Here is a 17,777-nt window from a genome sequence, read left to right on the forward strand (position 1 = left end):
ATTTAAAAGTTCAAATTTTTATTTATCACAAAATAAAAACAAGCCTGTTACACAGACCAAAAATGTACAGATATGTAGTCAGCATATGAAGCACAAGCTGACGCTTTTCGGCTCTTGCCATAGTCGTAGCTGCTGGCTTCAAAATCTAAAACACCTCTTTTAAAATAAACATGCTGCCTCTGATAGGTTAACTGGTAATTAAGTAATCACACATTCTACCAAAAGTTAACTCTTACTGTACTGAGTAAAGCCTGCACTAAGGAATCAGCTTAACTAAGGGTATCAATCACTTAACATATTTAGTAAACACAGAGAATTGGTAAAATTTCCTAAAGAGGTATTATTCTTGGTGACATCTTTAGTGTAGATCTCAACCTGAGCATATCCTCTTAACATATTACCACATTGTTGCTATAAACCTTGTGTGATAATTGGTAAAGAAATCTAATGTGGACCAACTGTGTTCTCTAAATGCCCCCTTGCTGGACAGAATCTAACCTGCACTAAGGATACAACACTTCAAATGATATAATTCTCCCAAAACTACTATTAGCCAATATAATCCAGCTCATATGCTTCAGTGATAAATAGTTTTATGTCAATAGTAGTGTGGGGTGTCCAATGTGTACACTTAAGTTATCAGTCCTATCACGGGGGAACCTTGAGGGGACAAAAATCTACTTAAGCATGCCTTAATGCATTTGACAGATATTATGAGTCCTATGCATATCGTGCAGTGATACATAGTCATAAGTCACCGCTAGTGTGAATGATAATTTTTCCACACTCTTACTGTAACATCACTAGAGGGGGACTGCCATGAAGACTAAAAAATATTTAGTTGGAAGGAACTTTATTATGGGGAGAACTGTGCAGAATTAGTGGAGTACTTAGAATTTTTGAATACATAGTAACCAAGGCACTATAATTTTTGGGGGATTATTTGGGGTCCTCACTAACACTGATGATAAATAAATGAAACTCACCCAAATGGAAAAATGGATACAGAACATACTGGGAGTGCTTCACTGCCAGAAATTGATCAGATCATAGTCTGAATTCAGCCCCCCTGGGTATCTGGTTTTTAACTTAAATATCCAGAAAACTTCTCTTTTACCCAGGAGTGCCTCACGATCACCTCCCCTTTCTGGGAGTGTGACCCTCTCGATACATGTCCAGCTGAATGAATCAGAACTTTTATTATGTCTTTGTGCAAAATGCTGCACAAGTGGGGTACTCGCTGTTCCCTTTTTAATGTTGGAAAGATGTTCCCTGATCCTGGACCTTATCTCACGTGTCGTGAGGCCCACATACTGTTTCTCACAAATGCTGCACGTTATCAGATAGATCACAAAAGTAGACCTAGAGTTGAGACAAGAATTTTTTTTGAAAACTTGCCCCTTGACAGTTGAGTTGAAACTATCCCCTGTATCAACCTTCGCACATGCCACACAAGATCTGTTGTGGCAGCGAAACATGCCATGCGTGGTAAGCCAAGATGAATCTCTCCTCTCCCTCTGGGGTAATTTAGTGGGGGCAATTATATTGCCAATTGTTTTTCCTCTTTTATACGCAAATTTACAACGTGCCGCTGTAAAATCTGCTAAGGCATCATCTGCCCTCAAAAGGGGGATATGCTTCCTTATTATCCTGCAAATTTCATTATATTGTTCGGAATAATCCATAATGAAAAGGATATTGTCTTGGCCCTTCATTCGTGTTTGGGACTCCAACCCTTTTTTTCCTGTCAACAAATCTGCTCTGTCCAAACCCTCTACTATGTTGTAAGCCTCCTTAATCATCTTTTTTCCATAGCCCCGTTCTTTCAGGCGCTTGGACAATCCTGTAGCCTGTTGTTTATATGTGGATTGGTCTGAACAGTTTCTTTTCAGACGAATGAATTGGCCTTTAGCCACCCCTTTAAATAGACTTTTGGGATGGTTACTCTTGGCATGCAACAGCGTATTGCCAGTGATTGGTTTTCTATATACATTGGTTACAACTGCCTTTCCATGACTTCCAGACAGAGTCATGTCCAAATAATTAATATGTCTCCCATTCCATTCATGTGTGAAACCTAGATTTAAATCATTTGAATTTAGATAGTCCAAAAAAGCGTCATCCTGGTCACCTCACCAGATGACCAGCAGGTCATCTATGAACCTTATATACAGCACAATACTCGGGCCGAAGGGATTCCCACCTCCATAGATGCGGTACTGCTCCCACCAACCCATAAACAGGTTGGCGTATGATGGGGCAAACTTGGCCCCCATCGCAGTGCCGCAAATTTGGAGGTAGAACACCCCCTCGAACTCAAAGTAATTGTGCTGCAACAAAAACTCCGTGACCCTTAATGTAAAATTACAGAAGTCCAGATTTTCTCCATAGTACTTCCTCATATAGAAGGCTATAGCCTGAATACCCTTCTCATGGGGTATGGACAAGTACAGAGACTTTACATCTATCATAAGCCACTTGTACTCTTTGTTCCAGGTTATGTCGGAAACTAGGTTCAAAATATGTGTGGAGTCCTTGACATAACTCCACAAGTCCATAACCATTGGCTGTAATATCAAATCAAGCCACTCTGACAGATGTTCAGTCAGGGACCCTATCCCACTCACTATGGGTCTCCCTGTCACATTGGTTATGGACTTGTGGATTTTAGGAAGATGGTTAAAGACCAGAATAACCGGATTATCAACCATCAATACTCACATGTATCTTTGTCAAGGAAGCCCGCATACTCCCCATCATCTACCAAATCCTTCAATTTCCGTTTGAAAATTTTGGTTGGATCACTCACAAGACTCTTATAATTATGTGTGTCTTGGAGTTGTCTGAGGGCTTCATTCACAAAGGAAGCCCGGTCCATTACCACTACTGAACCCCCTTTGTCGGCTGCCCTTATGACTAAATCCCCATTCTTGTTCAGGTTTTCCAGAGATTTCCTTTCCATTAGAGATAAGTTATATTTAGGATTGTTAATTTTATAATGCAAATTTGTCAAATCCGATTCAACTCTTTTTTGTATTTTTTCTATAATTGGACCCCTGCTATGTATAGGATAAAAAACTGACTTGCACTTGAGTTTAGGATAAGGAAGTGTCTCAATATTGGCTAGAGTATCCACATCACCAGCTAGAGATTCAAGTGTAGAAAGCCCACACAAATCCTGAAAATCAAGTCCTTCCAATTCTGCACAGTTAGTCCCACATGTGATAGAAGTCCCCATTGTATCAATTGAATCTGATCTATCAGAAAAATGTTTCTTGAGAGTTACCTTCCTGATGAACCTGTTTACATTCAATAAGGTATTAAAAAGGTTGAAAGAATTAGTTGGTACAAAATGTAGGCCCATACTAAGTACTTTTATTTCAGTATTACTCAATACATGGGAGGACAAATTTATCACACTTCTAATTGGTGCCTCGTCTGTTTTAGGTTGGTTCTCAGTGTGTAACCTCCCTTTTGAAAACCTGTCGTACCTTCCCCCCCCCTTCTAATCCTGGGGGGGGCATGGAAAAAACCTGATTCAACTCCATTTGTTCTCTTAGATTGGGAGATTCCCCCACTGGTGGTGTTGATCCCTGTGAAATGTACCTAGGTGTCTGCATAGTTTTTTTTAGAATTGATACAGGGGGAGCTGCACTTTCTTTAGATCTTATAGCTCTAGGCTGTTCTTGGGAAAATGGTATTGTAGATAAATCTGTTAGAGAAGGCCCAGTTGGCATATGATGTTGTTGTGAATATGGTAAGGTAGGTGCAGAGGGGGGGGGGGGGGCAGAAGCCGAAGGAAGGTTATAAAACCCTTCTTCTCCTGAGCTATTTCCTGGTGACTCAGTTTCACTATCAGTAAACTGTATGTGTCTACTTTGTCTGCCTCTTCCTCTACCTCTGCGCCTTCCTCTGTTACCTCTACCCCTGTTCCCTGAGTGTCTCCTCTGGTTGTAATCTGTCCTTCTCTGGGCCCTTTCTTTCCTATTCCAGATGTAAACAGTATTGTTTGAATAGTCTAATTGATCCCGAATATATTTATTATGTTTGCGCTCTAATAAAATAGCCTTAGCCTCCAACACAGCATCTTTTAAGAGCGTATCAAATTTAACATAATCACTTTGTCCACACCTCTTGTTTAACTCAACCTGCACCAAGAAATTTTTTGTTGATATATCTTTTAACATACCCATTTTATAATCAATGATGAGATTCATAAGCTTAAAAGAACACTCTGTTAGGGTATTATTCCAAAGATTAATAAAAGCAACATCATCTGTAGTGAAAGTAGGATATTTTTCCAATCTCAAACCCCTAGGTATAATCTTAACTTTCAGATAGGATTCTAATGACCAAATGTCCCACTTTGTCTTATTTTCTCTTAAAATTAAGTCCTCCATTTCGTCAAACAAAGCTGATATACTTGGACCGGTCTAATGTAAACACAAAGTCTGCATCCTGATTAAATGAATCCCTCTCAAGTTCATTCCTTAATGAAAAGAAAGTCCTTGCAGGTATTGGTTCTGTGTTATTCAAGGTTTCCATACTGTCCCCAAAATTTAAGTCCATTCTTTTTAAGATTAGGAGACAACAAACACTTTCACAAATAATTAACACAGGGGAAAATGGCGTCACCAACCGCCATTTGTGCTTTTTGTAAGTGTACTTTGTAATGTATTTTTTATGTGCTTTGTGACACTTTTTTTGTTTCGTGAAACACTTAACCAGAGATCTGAGGTCATGCTAACCTGAGGCGTGTTAAAATGAAGGTCCATTTTGATGAATTAGTGCCCGGTTTTTAATAAACCTATTAAAAACAAGGGCACTTTAATTCATCAAAATTGACATTTCACTGTTTTCTTCAAAAACGTATCTTTTAATCCTGGCAGCCGCTCCAGCACTTCTTCCGCCCGTCGCAAGCCGTCTTCGCAGGTCCAATATGACGAATCTGGCTTCCTCCAATCACAGCGTTGCATCAAGACAGGATTCCCCCGGGGGAAAGTTGTGATTGGAGGAAGCCTGATTCGTCATTTCTGATGTCTGCAGAGGCTTCCGATGGCCGGGGGAATCGCTGAAGCGGCATTCAGGATTAAAAGGTACGTTTTTGAGGAAAACAATGAAATGTCAATTTTGATGAATTAAAGTGCCCTTGTTTTTAATAGGTTTATTAAAAATCGGGCACCAATTAATCAAAATGGACCTTCACTTTAAAGAGACACTAAACCCCAAATTTTTCTTCTTTGATACAATTAGAGAATACTATTTTAAACAACATTCCAATTTACTTCTATTATCTAATTTGCTTCATTTTTTTAGATATCCTTTGTTGAAGAAATAGCAATGCACATGGGTGAACCAATCACATGAGGCATCTATGTGCATCCACCAATCAGCAGCTACTGAGCCTATCTAGATATGCTTTTAATCAGAGAATATGAAGAGAGTGAAGCGAAATAGATAATAGAGGTAAATCAGAAAGTTACTTAAAATCGAATGCTCTATCTGAATCATGAAATAAAAAATTTGGGTTTTCTGTCCCTTTAACTTCAAATCCCCATTATGCGATCGTATTTACTTTCAACTTGTTATATGAGGGAAAAATCTGATACGCATAAACATCTGTGATAAACTGTTAGCGCTCCACTCATAATCTGCTCCTTTATCAGATAGAAACTGGGAAACCATCTGATACTGATATATACAATAGACTTTTCACACCTTGTGAAGTTACAGTACAGTTCTTTTAAATTAATGGGACAGTTCACCCAAAAAATGCCTCCCCTTTAAATTGTTCCCAATTATTCATTTTACCTGATGGAGTGTTTTAAATTGTTTACAAGTAGCTCCTTTACCCCTATTTTGGTAATTGAAATAGCTGATTTAGCCTGTGGTTTTCCCAACCTATATTGAAGGTTTCTATACTGGAGTATATTCGATTGAATAGCCTAAGTAAACACAGCCAGCAGAAGAGATTACACTGTCAGTGGGGTGCAGGATAGTTAAGTAATAAAATGATAATTTTCCATTGTTCTCTCTAAGTATTGAGCTTTGGTTTTCTAGACAAATAGAAGATAAGGAAGCAAGTCTGTGTACACAAAGTGATAGCATAATGAGATCTGATATTACCTGAAGCTCAACCCATTGTAATAGGCTGTGGTTTAAAAGCACAAAACCAGCTACTTCATATACACAAATCAACCGAAAATGCAATTTCTCATAAATTTTATACTCTCCAGCTGGTATAACAAGTCATTGAAAATACATTCATATAAAAACAATTTTACAGTGTACTGTTCCTTTAACTCCTTTATTCAGTGTGTAAGGGACATACTCATTTACATGTGTGTAATTAACCTATTGTAATCCAAATCCATCCTGTTCACTGCTAAACAATTTTAATGCCATTTTTATATAGGCAAAATGAGAATACTGGGCAATATTTACATTCATTGATTTTTAAAGAACCATTTTCCAGTTCTTTTACAATTAAAATAATAAGTATCAATATAATAATTGAGCAATGTCTAGTATACCCATCATACCCATATACAAATTGCATTCAGGTTGTTTACCAGTGATCGGGATGGATTCAGATTGCAATAGGTTTCTTTTGAACTTGCGGTCACTTAAGTGCAATACCATATGAAGACCCCTGTACTAACAGTGTCAATCATGACGATGTGAGTGGCTTAGAAACAACAAAACAAGATTGTTACATGACATTTCTAGATGTTGGGCTCTGATTTCACTTTTCGTGAAGATCCATTTAGCTGTACAGGATATCACATGCTCAATACATATACATATGTAAATATGTGGAGCAACAGAAAAAAAGGAAGGCGCTTACCGAAAGCTGGGGTCTGTGTTCAGGAGCAGCGTTCTCTTCAGCGACGGCACCGGTCAATATGTTCCAGCCTGTAGCGCCTGGAGCCCAGGAAGACACGCCTCCGTCAAAGGCGTACACTCGATCCACAAGAAATAGAAGTACTCCCAGGCTTCACAGGTGAAGACGCTTATCCAGTGTATGCAGGAAAAAGTAACTCACTGTTCACCACCAATGTCAAAGTAAAAATAGCACTCTTTATTGGGGATCATTAAAAACAAAAAGGAGCCTCAGCCCCATAGATACACAGTAAGAGTCACAGCAAGAAGACTGCAGACATGTTTTGCGTGGTATCCCACGCTTGATCACTGTGTGGGATACCACGGGAGTACTTCTGTTTCTTATGTAAATATGTGCCCTGCACACTTGCCACTGCACGACCTATACAATAGCAATGAATACTGCTTTGATGAATCAATACCATGTTTACTAATGCAGCTCTAAAATGTCTCCTGTAATCATTTCAGAATGTTCTGCGCATGTGCAACTCAATAGAATAATTCCAAATAGTCTTGGAATAGTTGCAGAGATGCCAAAAAAGGCTGATTCAGGGCTTTATCAAGTACCTTTAGGTGTTACATTTGAAAAGGATAAAATGGTCTCGAAAACCTGTTGAAAAGTATTGGAAAATGGATTTGTGATCGCTGGGAACTTTTCAGCTCCATAGTAAATAGAGCTTTTATTGCAATGCAGGAAATCAGCAAAACAAATCCACTATTGTGCTCACGTCAAAATAAAAAGTGCCCTTTTCTGGTCTAAAAAATTTCAAAAATAAATAGTCTAATAGATGTAATCAAACCCTATGTGTTATAAGATATTCACAGGTTAATCTTTGCTTTGTATACATAATATCTAGCTTTTAGTTGTTTTTAAGGTATTACAAGTAAAGGCTATAAATACTACTCCAGCTGTGAAAAAAAGAAAATCATCTATGCTTTTTAAAGGTTGTTAGAAATGTGTGATTGATAATCTGGGTATTTAGAGTCCCCTTATTTGATTAAGTAAAAAGAAAAGAGGAAGTTACGCAATCTAGTTATGTAACCAACATTAGCTTTGCTTAATATTACAGCTTGAAGTATGTAGTCAAACTAAACACTTACGCTTATACAAGGGCCAATAATACATTGATTAAATTGTATTTGTTTAACCTTTTCTAGCAATTATTTTGAATGGTGTCTAGAGACAAACCAGGAAATAGCTAGCCACTCAGCATGGCATGCAGTGACAAGTGAAGGGGAAGGGGGAGAAATTACTTTAATCATTAACTCCTAGAGAGATTAAAGACTTCATAACGAAAAATTATGGAATTTTATATGTGTGTGTGCATATATATATATATATATATATATATATATATATATATATGGGACATTAAAGGGACATTGCAATTTTTTTCATATATGCATCAGAAAATAATCACTATATTGCAAAACATCTTCATCCTATATAATAAAAGGCCAGGTATGTTTGTCAGATGCAGTCATGCACAGTAGAGACTGCAGAGGACAAACATACCTGGCCTTGAGCAGCAGGGTGCAAACTGCAGAAACTGTCTGGTGGGGGCATGGCCGGGAGTGCCGGGATGGGGGCGTGGTCGGCAGGTGTGGTGAGGGGGCATGGCCTCACTGGAGCATACGTGAAGGGGCGTGGCTAATGGGAGAAAGGTGGGAGAGACCAAAAGAGGTGGGAGAGACCAAAAGAGAGGAGGGAAAGAGAGAAAGCAAACAAAAGAGGGGGAAAGAGAGAGTGAATAAAAGAGAGGGGAGAGAGAGCAAAAGAGAGGAGGGAGAGAGAGAGCAAAAGAGGGGGGGAGAGAGAGAGAGCAAAAGAGGGGGGAGAGAGAGCAAAAGAGGGGGAGAGAGAGAGCAAAAGAGAGGGAGAGAGAGAGCAAAAGAGAGGAGAGAGAGAGAGTAAAATAGGGAGAGAGAGCAAAAGAGAGTGGAGAGAGAGAGAGCAAAAGAGAGGGGAGAGAGAGAGAAAAAGAGGGGGGAGAGAGAAAAGAGGGGGAGAGAGAGAGCAAAAAAGAACGGAGAGAGAGAGCAAAAGAGAGGGGAGAGAGAGCAAAAGAGAGCGGAGAGAGAGCAAAAGAGAGGGGAGAGACAGCAAAAGAGAGGGGGAGAGAGAGCAAAAGAGGGGGAGAGAGAGGGCATAAGAGGGGGGAGAGAGCAAAAGAGGGGGAAGAGAGAGAGAGCAAAAGAGGGGGAGAGAGTAAAAGAGCAGGAGAGAGAGCACAAAAGAGGGAGAGAGAGAGAGCGCAAAAGAGGGGGAGAGAGAGTGCAAAAGAGGGGGAGAGAGAGAGCACAAAAGAGGGGGAGAGAGAGAGCACCACAGAGGGGAAAGAGAGAGAGTGCAAAAGAGAGGGAGAGCTAAAAAGAGGGGGGGGGAATGAGAGCTCAAAAGAGAGGGGGCAGAGAGAGAGCACAAAAGAGGGGGGAGAGAGCGCAAAAGAGAAGGGGGAGAAAGCGCAAAAGAGAAGGGGGAGAGAGAGCACAAAAGAGAGAGAGATCGCTCAAAAGAGGGAGAGAGAGAGAGAGAGCGCAAAATAGAGGGGGAGAGAGCGCAAAAGAGAGGGGGAGAGAGTGCAAAAGAGGGGGGAGAGAGCGCAAAAGAGAGGGGGAGAGAGAGCAAAAGAGAGGGGGAGAGAGAGCAAAAGAGAGGGGGGGAGAGAGCGCAAAAGAGGGGGGAGAGAGAGAGCAAAAGATGGGGGAGAGAGAGCAAAAGAGAGGGGGAGAGAGAGAGCAAAATTGGGGGAGAGAGCAAAAGAGGGTGAGAGAGAGAGCAAAAGAGGGGGGAGAGAGCAGAAGAGGGGGGAAGAGAGAGAGCAAAAGAGGGGAGAGACAGCAAAAGAGGGGGGAGAGCGCAAAAGAGGGGGGAGAGAGCAAAAGAGGGGGAGAAAGAGAGCACAAGAGGGGAGAGAGCTAAAGAGGGGGGAGAATGAGCGCAAAATAGGGGGGAGAAAGAGAGTTTAAAAGAGAGGGGGAGAGAGAGCAAGGGTTGGAGCCGCATTACTTAAAAAATTGGCCCTTGTACACAGGCTTTAGGACTAGTACATTATAAATGCTTTAAAAGCAATTAAAAACTTTAATTGTGTTAGGAAATGTTGATTTATTTTTTAAGCACATGGCCACACCCCTTGAAAATCCTCTTGGGTGTTGTATTCTCCTTTTCTTTGGTAAATTAGAAACAGACACAAATGAGTTCCTGCATATGTCAACCAACCAATATGCAGCATGATGGAGGGTCAGAGTTCTGCATTCCACCATTTTTTTTACAGTGCATAATTATGGATTTTGTGCACAATATTTCTGCTCACCCAGTAAATACATTTTTTGTTTGTTTTTTTGCATTAGTTTGAGTTATTTCAAACTATATTAAATTTTCTGGAATGCATATAAAGAAACACTGGCCCCTTTACCATTTATTTTAATTCATTTGAATATTTCCTCACTTTGTTCAATACTAACCCTTGTTAATTCCATAGGGACAATTCAATTGCAATGTTTCAATCTACCAGAAAAATATTTTTAAACAGCTTTTCACATGATTTTTGTCTTCAGTTTCAACAACTTTAAACTCTTGAAAACTTATTTTGACTGCTATCAGGTGGTAGAAATTACCATTTTGCTAGGATATTTTAAATGTGCAAGTTGTGCATGTTCAACAAAAATAATAGGGACAGTCAACAGGCTTAAAGGGACAGTCGAGTCAAAATTATGCTTTCATGCTTAAGATAGGGCATGCAATTTTAAACAACTTTCTTATTTACTTTTATCATCAAATTTGCTGCATTCTCTCTGTATTCTTTGTTGAAAGCTAAACCTAGATAGGCTCATAAACTGATTTCTAAGCCGTTGAAGACCGCCTCTTATCATTTTGACAGTTTTTCACAATTAGACAGTGCTATTTCACTGATGCTATATAGATAACACTGTGCTCACTCCCGTGAAGTTATTTATGAGTCAGCACTGATTGGCTAAAATGCAAATCTGTTAAAAGAACTGAGAAAATGGGGCAGTCTGCAGAGGCTTAGATATAAGGTGATTACAGAGGTAAAACGTGTATTAATATAACAGTTTTGGTTATGCAAAACTGGGAATTGGGTAATAAAGGGATTATCTATCTTTTTATACAATAGAAAATTCAAGTAGACTGTCCCTTTAAAGGGATATTCCAGCCAAAATTAGAAACCACGTGGGTGCATTTCTGTATTGAACAGAAGGAATTTTGTATTATACATGCATTAGCAAAAATGCTTCTAATAAAAGCTATAGCTGTTTCAAAAGTGTATTTAAGTATTCACCGTGCACCAGCATTTTAAACACAACACTTGTTCGGAGAGCCTCAGGTGCTTGTACCATCTGGTAATGACTCAATTTTTTTATTGCTGACATTATACAAGCCCTACTGGTGATCTGAGCAGCTACACTATTTAACTCTTAATAGAAGCATTTTTGGCAATACATGTATATTGAAAATATGTTTCTATTCAAAGATGCAATAAATCTATGTGCATTTATATTTTGACTGGAATGTCCCCTTAAGGGTTTAAATACAAATTTCAGTGTGTACTATTAGCCCCATTTCAATGCATACTTTTTATGACTTTGTACTTTCAATGTGATTTTAAAACTGCTTAATTTAACGAGCCCTTGGTTTGTACCAAAGGAAACTTTGTTCAAAAATCTTCAAAGTTATGTATTTTTTTTGTTACCGAATAAAATTGATTAGGGGCCCAAGGTCAGAAAACATTGGTCGAAGAACGTAAGGTAAAGTATAAATTGCCATTCACTGGAAGCCATTTCAATATTTTTATATTAGAGTTAAAGTTTTTCATAGCCTCCCTCTAGACCCCAAGAATGTCTTTAAATAGGGGACTGGAGGCAATATCCTTTCCAAGTTCGTTGTCTGAAGCATGGACCAGAAAATTCAGTGAATGGGGATAACATATAAGTTTTTCTAATTTTCAACAAGAGTATTTATTTGACTGGTGTAGCCAATCTATGGGAAATCTAAGAATAGCTGCATAGTTATAAAGTTTCAAGACCTCCCTTAATATAAGGTACATAAAGTTAAGGCAATTTAATTCTTGCTTTTTCCCTGACCATAAAAAATATCTGAGATCTCGTTGGAACCACAGTTCTTGGTTTCTAATCTTCAAAGGAAACATTCTTTCCTTTGGTACAAACCAAGCATACATTTTATTGTTTTCAACTGAAAAAATTAAGCTTCTCAGTTAGTGAAAAAATGTCCCACTATTTGGCAAAACCAATCTTTGTTGTATTCTAAGAAATGCTCAATTTCATCAATTTATAGATTAATTCAAACAAAGGAAATAGAAAAATTAAGCAATTATTTTCAGAACAAATGGGGGAAGTTGCCTGGAACCACCGAATCAATAGCTAAAGTAACAAGAAGCTTACATACTGTTCAGTGTTTAAACGTCTCTGTCTATATTAGAGAAACACAGCTTAGTCCAATGCATAATGACTATTTGACTCCCGGTAGAGTAGCTAAAACAAGGAAAGATATTAAAAATAAGTGTGTTAAAGGGCCAGTAAACCTAGAAATAGTGCAGAATTATATAACATTATATTAGTGCTAGCTTTATGCAACATAATATTGCGGTTACATTTTTATTAAAAAAGAGGGTTTTTCAAACCCGCCCTCTGTACTCTACTGAGCGGGCCTGTTTTTTTCACTAAGCGCATCTGGGCAGCTGTCTAGTCACAGCCCGGCCCGATCGCGCCATTACACTCAATGTAGCTCACTCCTGCTCTGTCTGACAGCGGGAGCGAGCTAAATTGAGTGTAATGGCGCGATCGGGCCTGACCGGGCTGTGACTAGACAGCTACCCAGATGCGGTCAGAGAAAAAAACAGACCCGCTCAGTAGAGCACAGAGGGCGTGTCTAAAAAACCCTCTTTTTTAATAAAATGTAACCGCAATATTATATTGCATAAAGCTAGCTATTATTTTCTAGGTTTACTGGCCCTTTAAGTGCGCCTTTATTAATCCAGATCTGGAACACCTTACTTTTGACTGCCCCAAATTGAAACAACTTTGGCCAAAAGTGTCATATTTACTTTCTCAGATAATAAAAAACTAAAATCACTTTAACAAAAGAGACAGTTATTTTGCTATCTATAGACAACACATGGAAGAGAGAGACATTTTTGATTCTACTAACAGTCAGCCAGATTACGAGTTTTGCGTTATGAGTATAACGCTGCTTTTTCCCTACCGCTGCTATTACGAGTCTTGTAGGTATAGGTGTACCGCACACTTTTTGGCCGTCATGCAACGTCAGTACCGCACTTTAATAAAAGTCATTTTTCAATGGGACTTCCATAGTGCCGATATTACGAGTTTTGCCTGGGAGGCCAAAAAGTGAGCGGTACACCCTATACCGACAAGATTCGTACCGCCATTTAAAGTCAGTAGTTATGAGTTTTAGGTTACAAAGCTGTAGCATAAAACTCATAACTAAAGTGTTAAAACCCTATTAACCCCTAAACCGAGGTCCTCCCGCATCGCTATAATAAAATTATTAGCCCCTAAACCGCCGCCCTGCCGCATCGCAAATACTATTTAAATATTATTAACCCTTAATCTGCGTCCGCCCACTCTGCCACTATAATAAACCTATTAACCCCTAAACCTAACCCTAACGTAACCCTAACCCTAACACCCCCTAACTTAAATATAATTAAAATAAATCTAAATAAAACCTACTATTAATAACTAACTAATTCCTATTTAAAACTAAATACTTACTTACCTGTAAAATAAACCCTAAGCTAGCTACAATATAACTAATAGTTACATTGTATCCATCTTAGGCTTTATTTTTTATTTCACAGCTAAGTTTGTATTTATTTTAACTAGGTAGACTAGTTAGTAAATAGTTATTAACTATTTACTAGCTACCTAGTTAAAATAAATACAAAGTTACCTGTAAAATAAAACCTAACCTGAGTTATACTAACACCTAACATTACAATAAAATTAAATAAATTAAATTAACATGTAACAGGCTTTCATTAACTCTGTGATATACCTGTGCTTGTAAATGTAATTTTTAGTTAACAATGCATAACTTTGCAAATAAACTTTGTTTATAGCATGCTTGTCTCAATAAAAGCTGCTATGTAATGTTAGATTGCAAATTAATATTGCTATTCACTTGATAAATATGCCAACAGTAAGAAATACATTCTTTCAGCAAGACACTTATAACTAACTATAAATGATAGATTTCTTTTAAATCTATCATGTACAGCTTCTATACATAAAGACTGTACCTTGTTATAAGAGCCTGTTCACATAAATTGTGAAAAATATAATCTTTAATATGCTTATTTTGCAATATATGTATGATTATATTCAAATATATGTTTAAATGATGTACAATATGTACAATGTATAACTGAATACTTTTATATGTTTAAATAAAAGTCTTTTACAATATAAAAGGTTTTTATTATCTGTCTGCTAACATACTAACCAACTAACTAGTCTTAACATAAGATGTTATATGATTTAAAATGGAGGTTTATTCAACCTTGAATTTATAGCTCTAAAATGGATGCTCCTTGCAATTTAAAGTGCGTATGTCTAAACTCTTGTATAACAGATTATCAAGGCCACATAGTTGAAGATAGAAAAAGCTAGACAAGTTTTGTTGATGTTAAAATGATGCTAAAAATACATATAAAAGAAAACAATAAATGATGACGTCATCCAAATAAAAAAACTATAAAAACACCTTGTTGTAAACATGAGGCAGGTGACTCTGACAGGATATTATAGAGCATCTCTAAGGATAAGATTTGGTTGCAAAGAAGTCACAGAAATGATGCTGCATATTTCAAAATCAATGATTTATAAGAGAATTAAAGCGTAGAATAACAAATAACCCAGAAGATTGTGTATGGGAAATATATATATATATTATGAGATGATAATACCTGGAAATGTATACACAACAAATTGGGAGATTGTTAATTTTGGGCATTTAATTAGTACTCCGAATCGTATGGCATTGTTACAAATTCAACATCCATATCAATATATTTCACAGTATTGTGATAGCTGGGAATATATTGAAACAGAAAATTGTGTTGATCTAGGATATTTAGTATGTGAAAATGTCTACAAACGAAAACCATGTGGAGTTGATAAACAAGACTCTGATTGTACTGTTAAAATTACGCCTCTACAATCACCATACACTCGCATAGAACCAATTCATAATGGGTCATATGTTGTGATTACTAGTCAAAATGATTGTAAAATCCCAATGCTGCAAGCTACAATGGTAACTGTTAATGAATCTGTAGAGTGTTATAATACAATTTTAACACCACCAGTGATTAAGAATATACATGCTAGATCACATTTAACAATGCAGGTACCCCATATTACATTGCAAATTCCATACATGACAGCACTCTGGGCTCATTTACATAACATGCAAGTGAGATTGGGCTCCTCCCATGAAGCAATTGAGAATTTGGTTAAAAGGGCACATGCAGACCTCTTAAGAATTGACTTGCATGATTCTTTCCTACCTGGATTAGAACTTTAGGTAAATCATTGATTCCAATAATGCCAGCATTGGGTAATGTTATTGGAGAAGGTTTAGTTTAACTACAGTGGGGAATGGTATCTTTGGAGACATACTGGGAATATGTACTATGTATTAATAGCCATAGTATTGTGTATAATTTTATTTAGAATTTTTTTCTTTTTTTCCTAGGAGAAAATCTAAGTAAAAAAATATAATAAGCAATAATAGTAAAAAAAATAATAAGCAATAATTTGTCAACCTGTTTTCTTTTGAATGCAATACCAGAAAAGAAACGGCAAGCTTATTGTCATGTTATGCTATAATTCATATATGCTATATGTATATATCTTGTTAAGCTATAATTTATATGCCAATAACATCTGTATGTATTTTTATTGTAAATGTAACCAGTATAAACTTATTGGTTAGAAACATTAATAATCCTTTATTTTCACAAAGAAAACCTGTGGATTACAATTTATTATCAACCTTTTTTATTTTTAAGTTTTTTTTTGCAAGCTTTTTAACTTAAAAGCTACTTGTTATCAGTGTCTCATTGAAAAGGAAAGTAATAAATTTACTCCTACGACACATTTCTATGAGGATATCTCTCCAAGCAAGAAATACCAAGCTAACTGGACATCTATAACTCATCCACTAATGAATCATACACCAATTAACCAATTTCTAGCAAATGGATATTTTGGAGAATTTATTTATGACGTATTACTAAATGGCAAGTCATCTTCATATGAGGAGGATTTAAACTTTGTAACCTAAGGATTTACAGTTATTTAACGTTATAATCTTGTAACTTATAAAATAAATACTAATATGCTTCAACAAAGCTTTATGGAGATTTCTTATTTGTATGAATCCGTCATACTTACATTGGCTGGGATCCAACTGTCTTTTACAATATAAAAGGTTTTTATTATCTGTATGCTAACATACTAACCAACTAACTAGTCTTAACATAAGATGTTATATGATTTAAAATGGAGGTTTATTCAACCTTGAATTTATAGCTCTAAAATGGATGCTCCTTGCAATTTAAAGTGCGTATGTCTAAACTCTTGTATAATAGATTATCAAGGCCACATAGTTGAAGATAGAAAAAGCTAGACAAGTTTTGTTGATGTTAAAATGATGCTAAAAATACATATAAAAGAAAACAATAAATGATGACGTCATCCAAATAAAAAAACTATAAAAACACCTTGTTGTAAACATGAGGCAGGTGACTCTGACAGGATATTATAGAGCATCTCTAAGGATAAGATTTGGTTGCAAAGAAGTCATTTCGAGTGGTATGTAACAATTGTTATTGAAAGCAAGTTTAAACTAAAAGTCTTTTAACTCTGTGTGTATATTGGATTTAAATTAATTTAATTTTATATTACTTCTGTAAGCTGATTTTTCTGTATAATAAAAATTTATTTTTAAACAATGTTATCTTCTCAAGTACCATTTCTTTATTGTACTCAAAACTTTATTTGTAAGAAATGAGACCTGTTTCACTGATATAATATTTAAAGTTCAGTGCTTGGAATTTATATTTCAATATAACTGTGCTTTAAGACCTTATAAGTGAATTAGGTGTGAACCACTACAAACAAAATACATTTATCTAAATTACAAAAAAAATAAAGACTAAATTACACAAAATAAAAAAAAGAAATTATCAAAAATAAAAACAAATTACTCCTAATCTAATAGCCCTATCAAAATAACCCCCCCTCCAAATAAAAAAAACCCTAGCCTACACTAAACTGCCAATGGCCCTTAAAAGGGCCTTTTGTGGGGCATTGCCACAAAGAAATCAGCTCTTTTACCTGTAAAAAAAAATAAAAACAACCCCCAACAGTAAAACCCACCACCCACACAACCAAACCCCCCAAATAAAACCCTATCTAAATAAACATAAGCTCTTCATTGCCCTGAAAAGGGCATTTGTATGGGACATTGCCCAAAACCCTAAGCTAAAAATAAAACCCACCCAATAAACCCTTAAAAAAACCTAACACTAACCTCCAACGATCCACTTACAGTTTTTAAATACCAGACATCCATCCTCATCTAGGTGGCAGAAGTCTTCATTCAGACGGCATCTTCTATCTTCATCCATCCGGCGCGGAGCGGGTCCATCTTCAAGACATCCGGTGCAGAGCATCCTCTTCTTTCTGCCAATAGGAATTAAGCATCCTCTTCTATCTGCCAATAGGAATTAAGGGGGTAAAGATCCAATTGGCTGTTGCAATTAGCCAATAGGATTGAGCTTTCATCCTATTGGCTGATCCAATCAGCCAGTAGGATTGAGCTTGCA

This window comes from Bombina bombina, chromosome 5, assembly GCF_027579735.1.
Source record: "Bombina bombina isolate aBomBom1 chromosome 5, aBomBom1.pri, whole genome shotgun sequence".
In the NCBI taxonomy this organism is placed as follows: domain Eukaryota; kingdom Metazoa; phylum Chordata; class Amphibia; order Anura; family Bombinatoridae; genus Bombina; species Bombina bombina.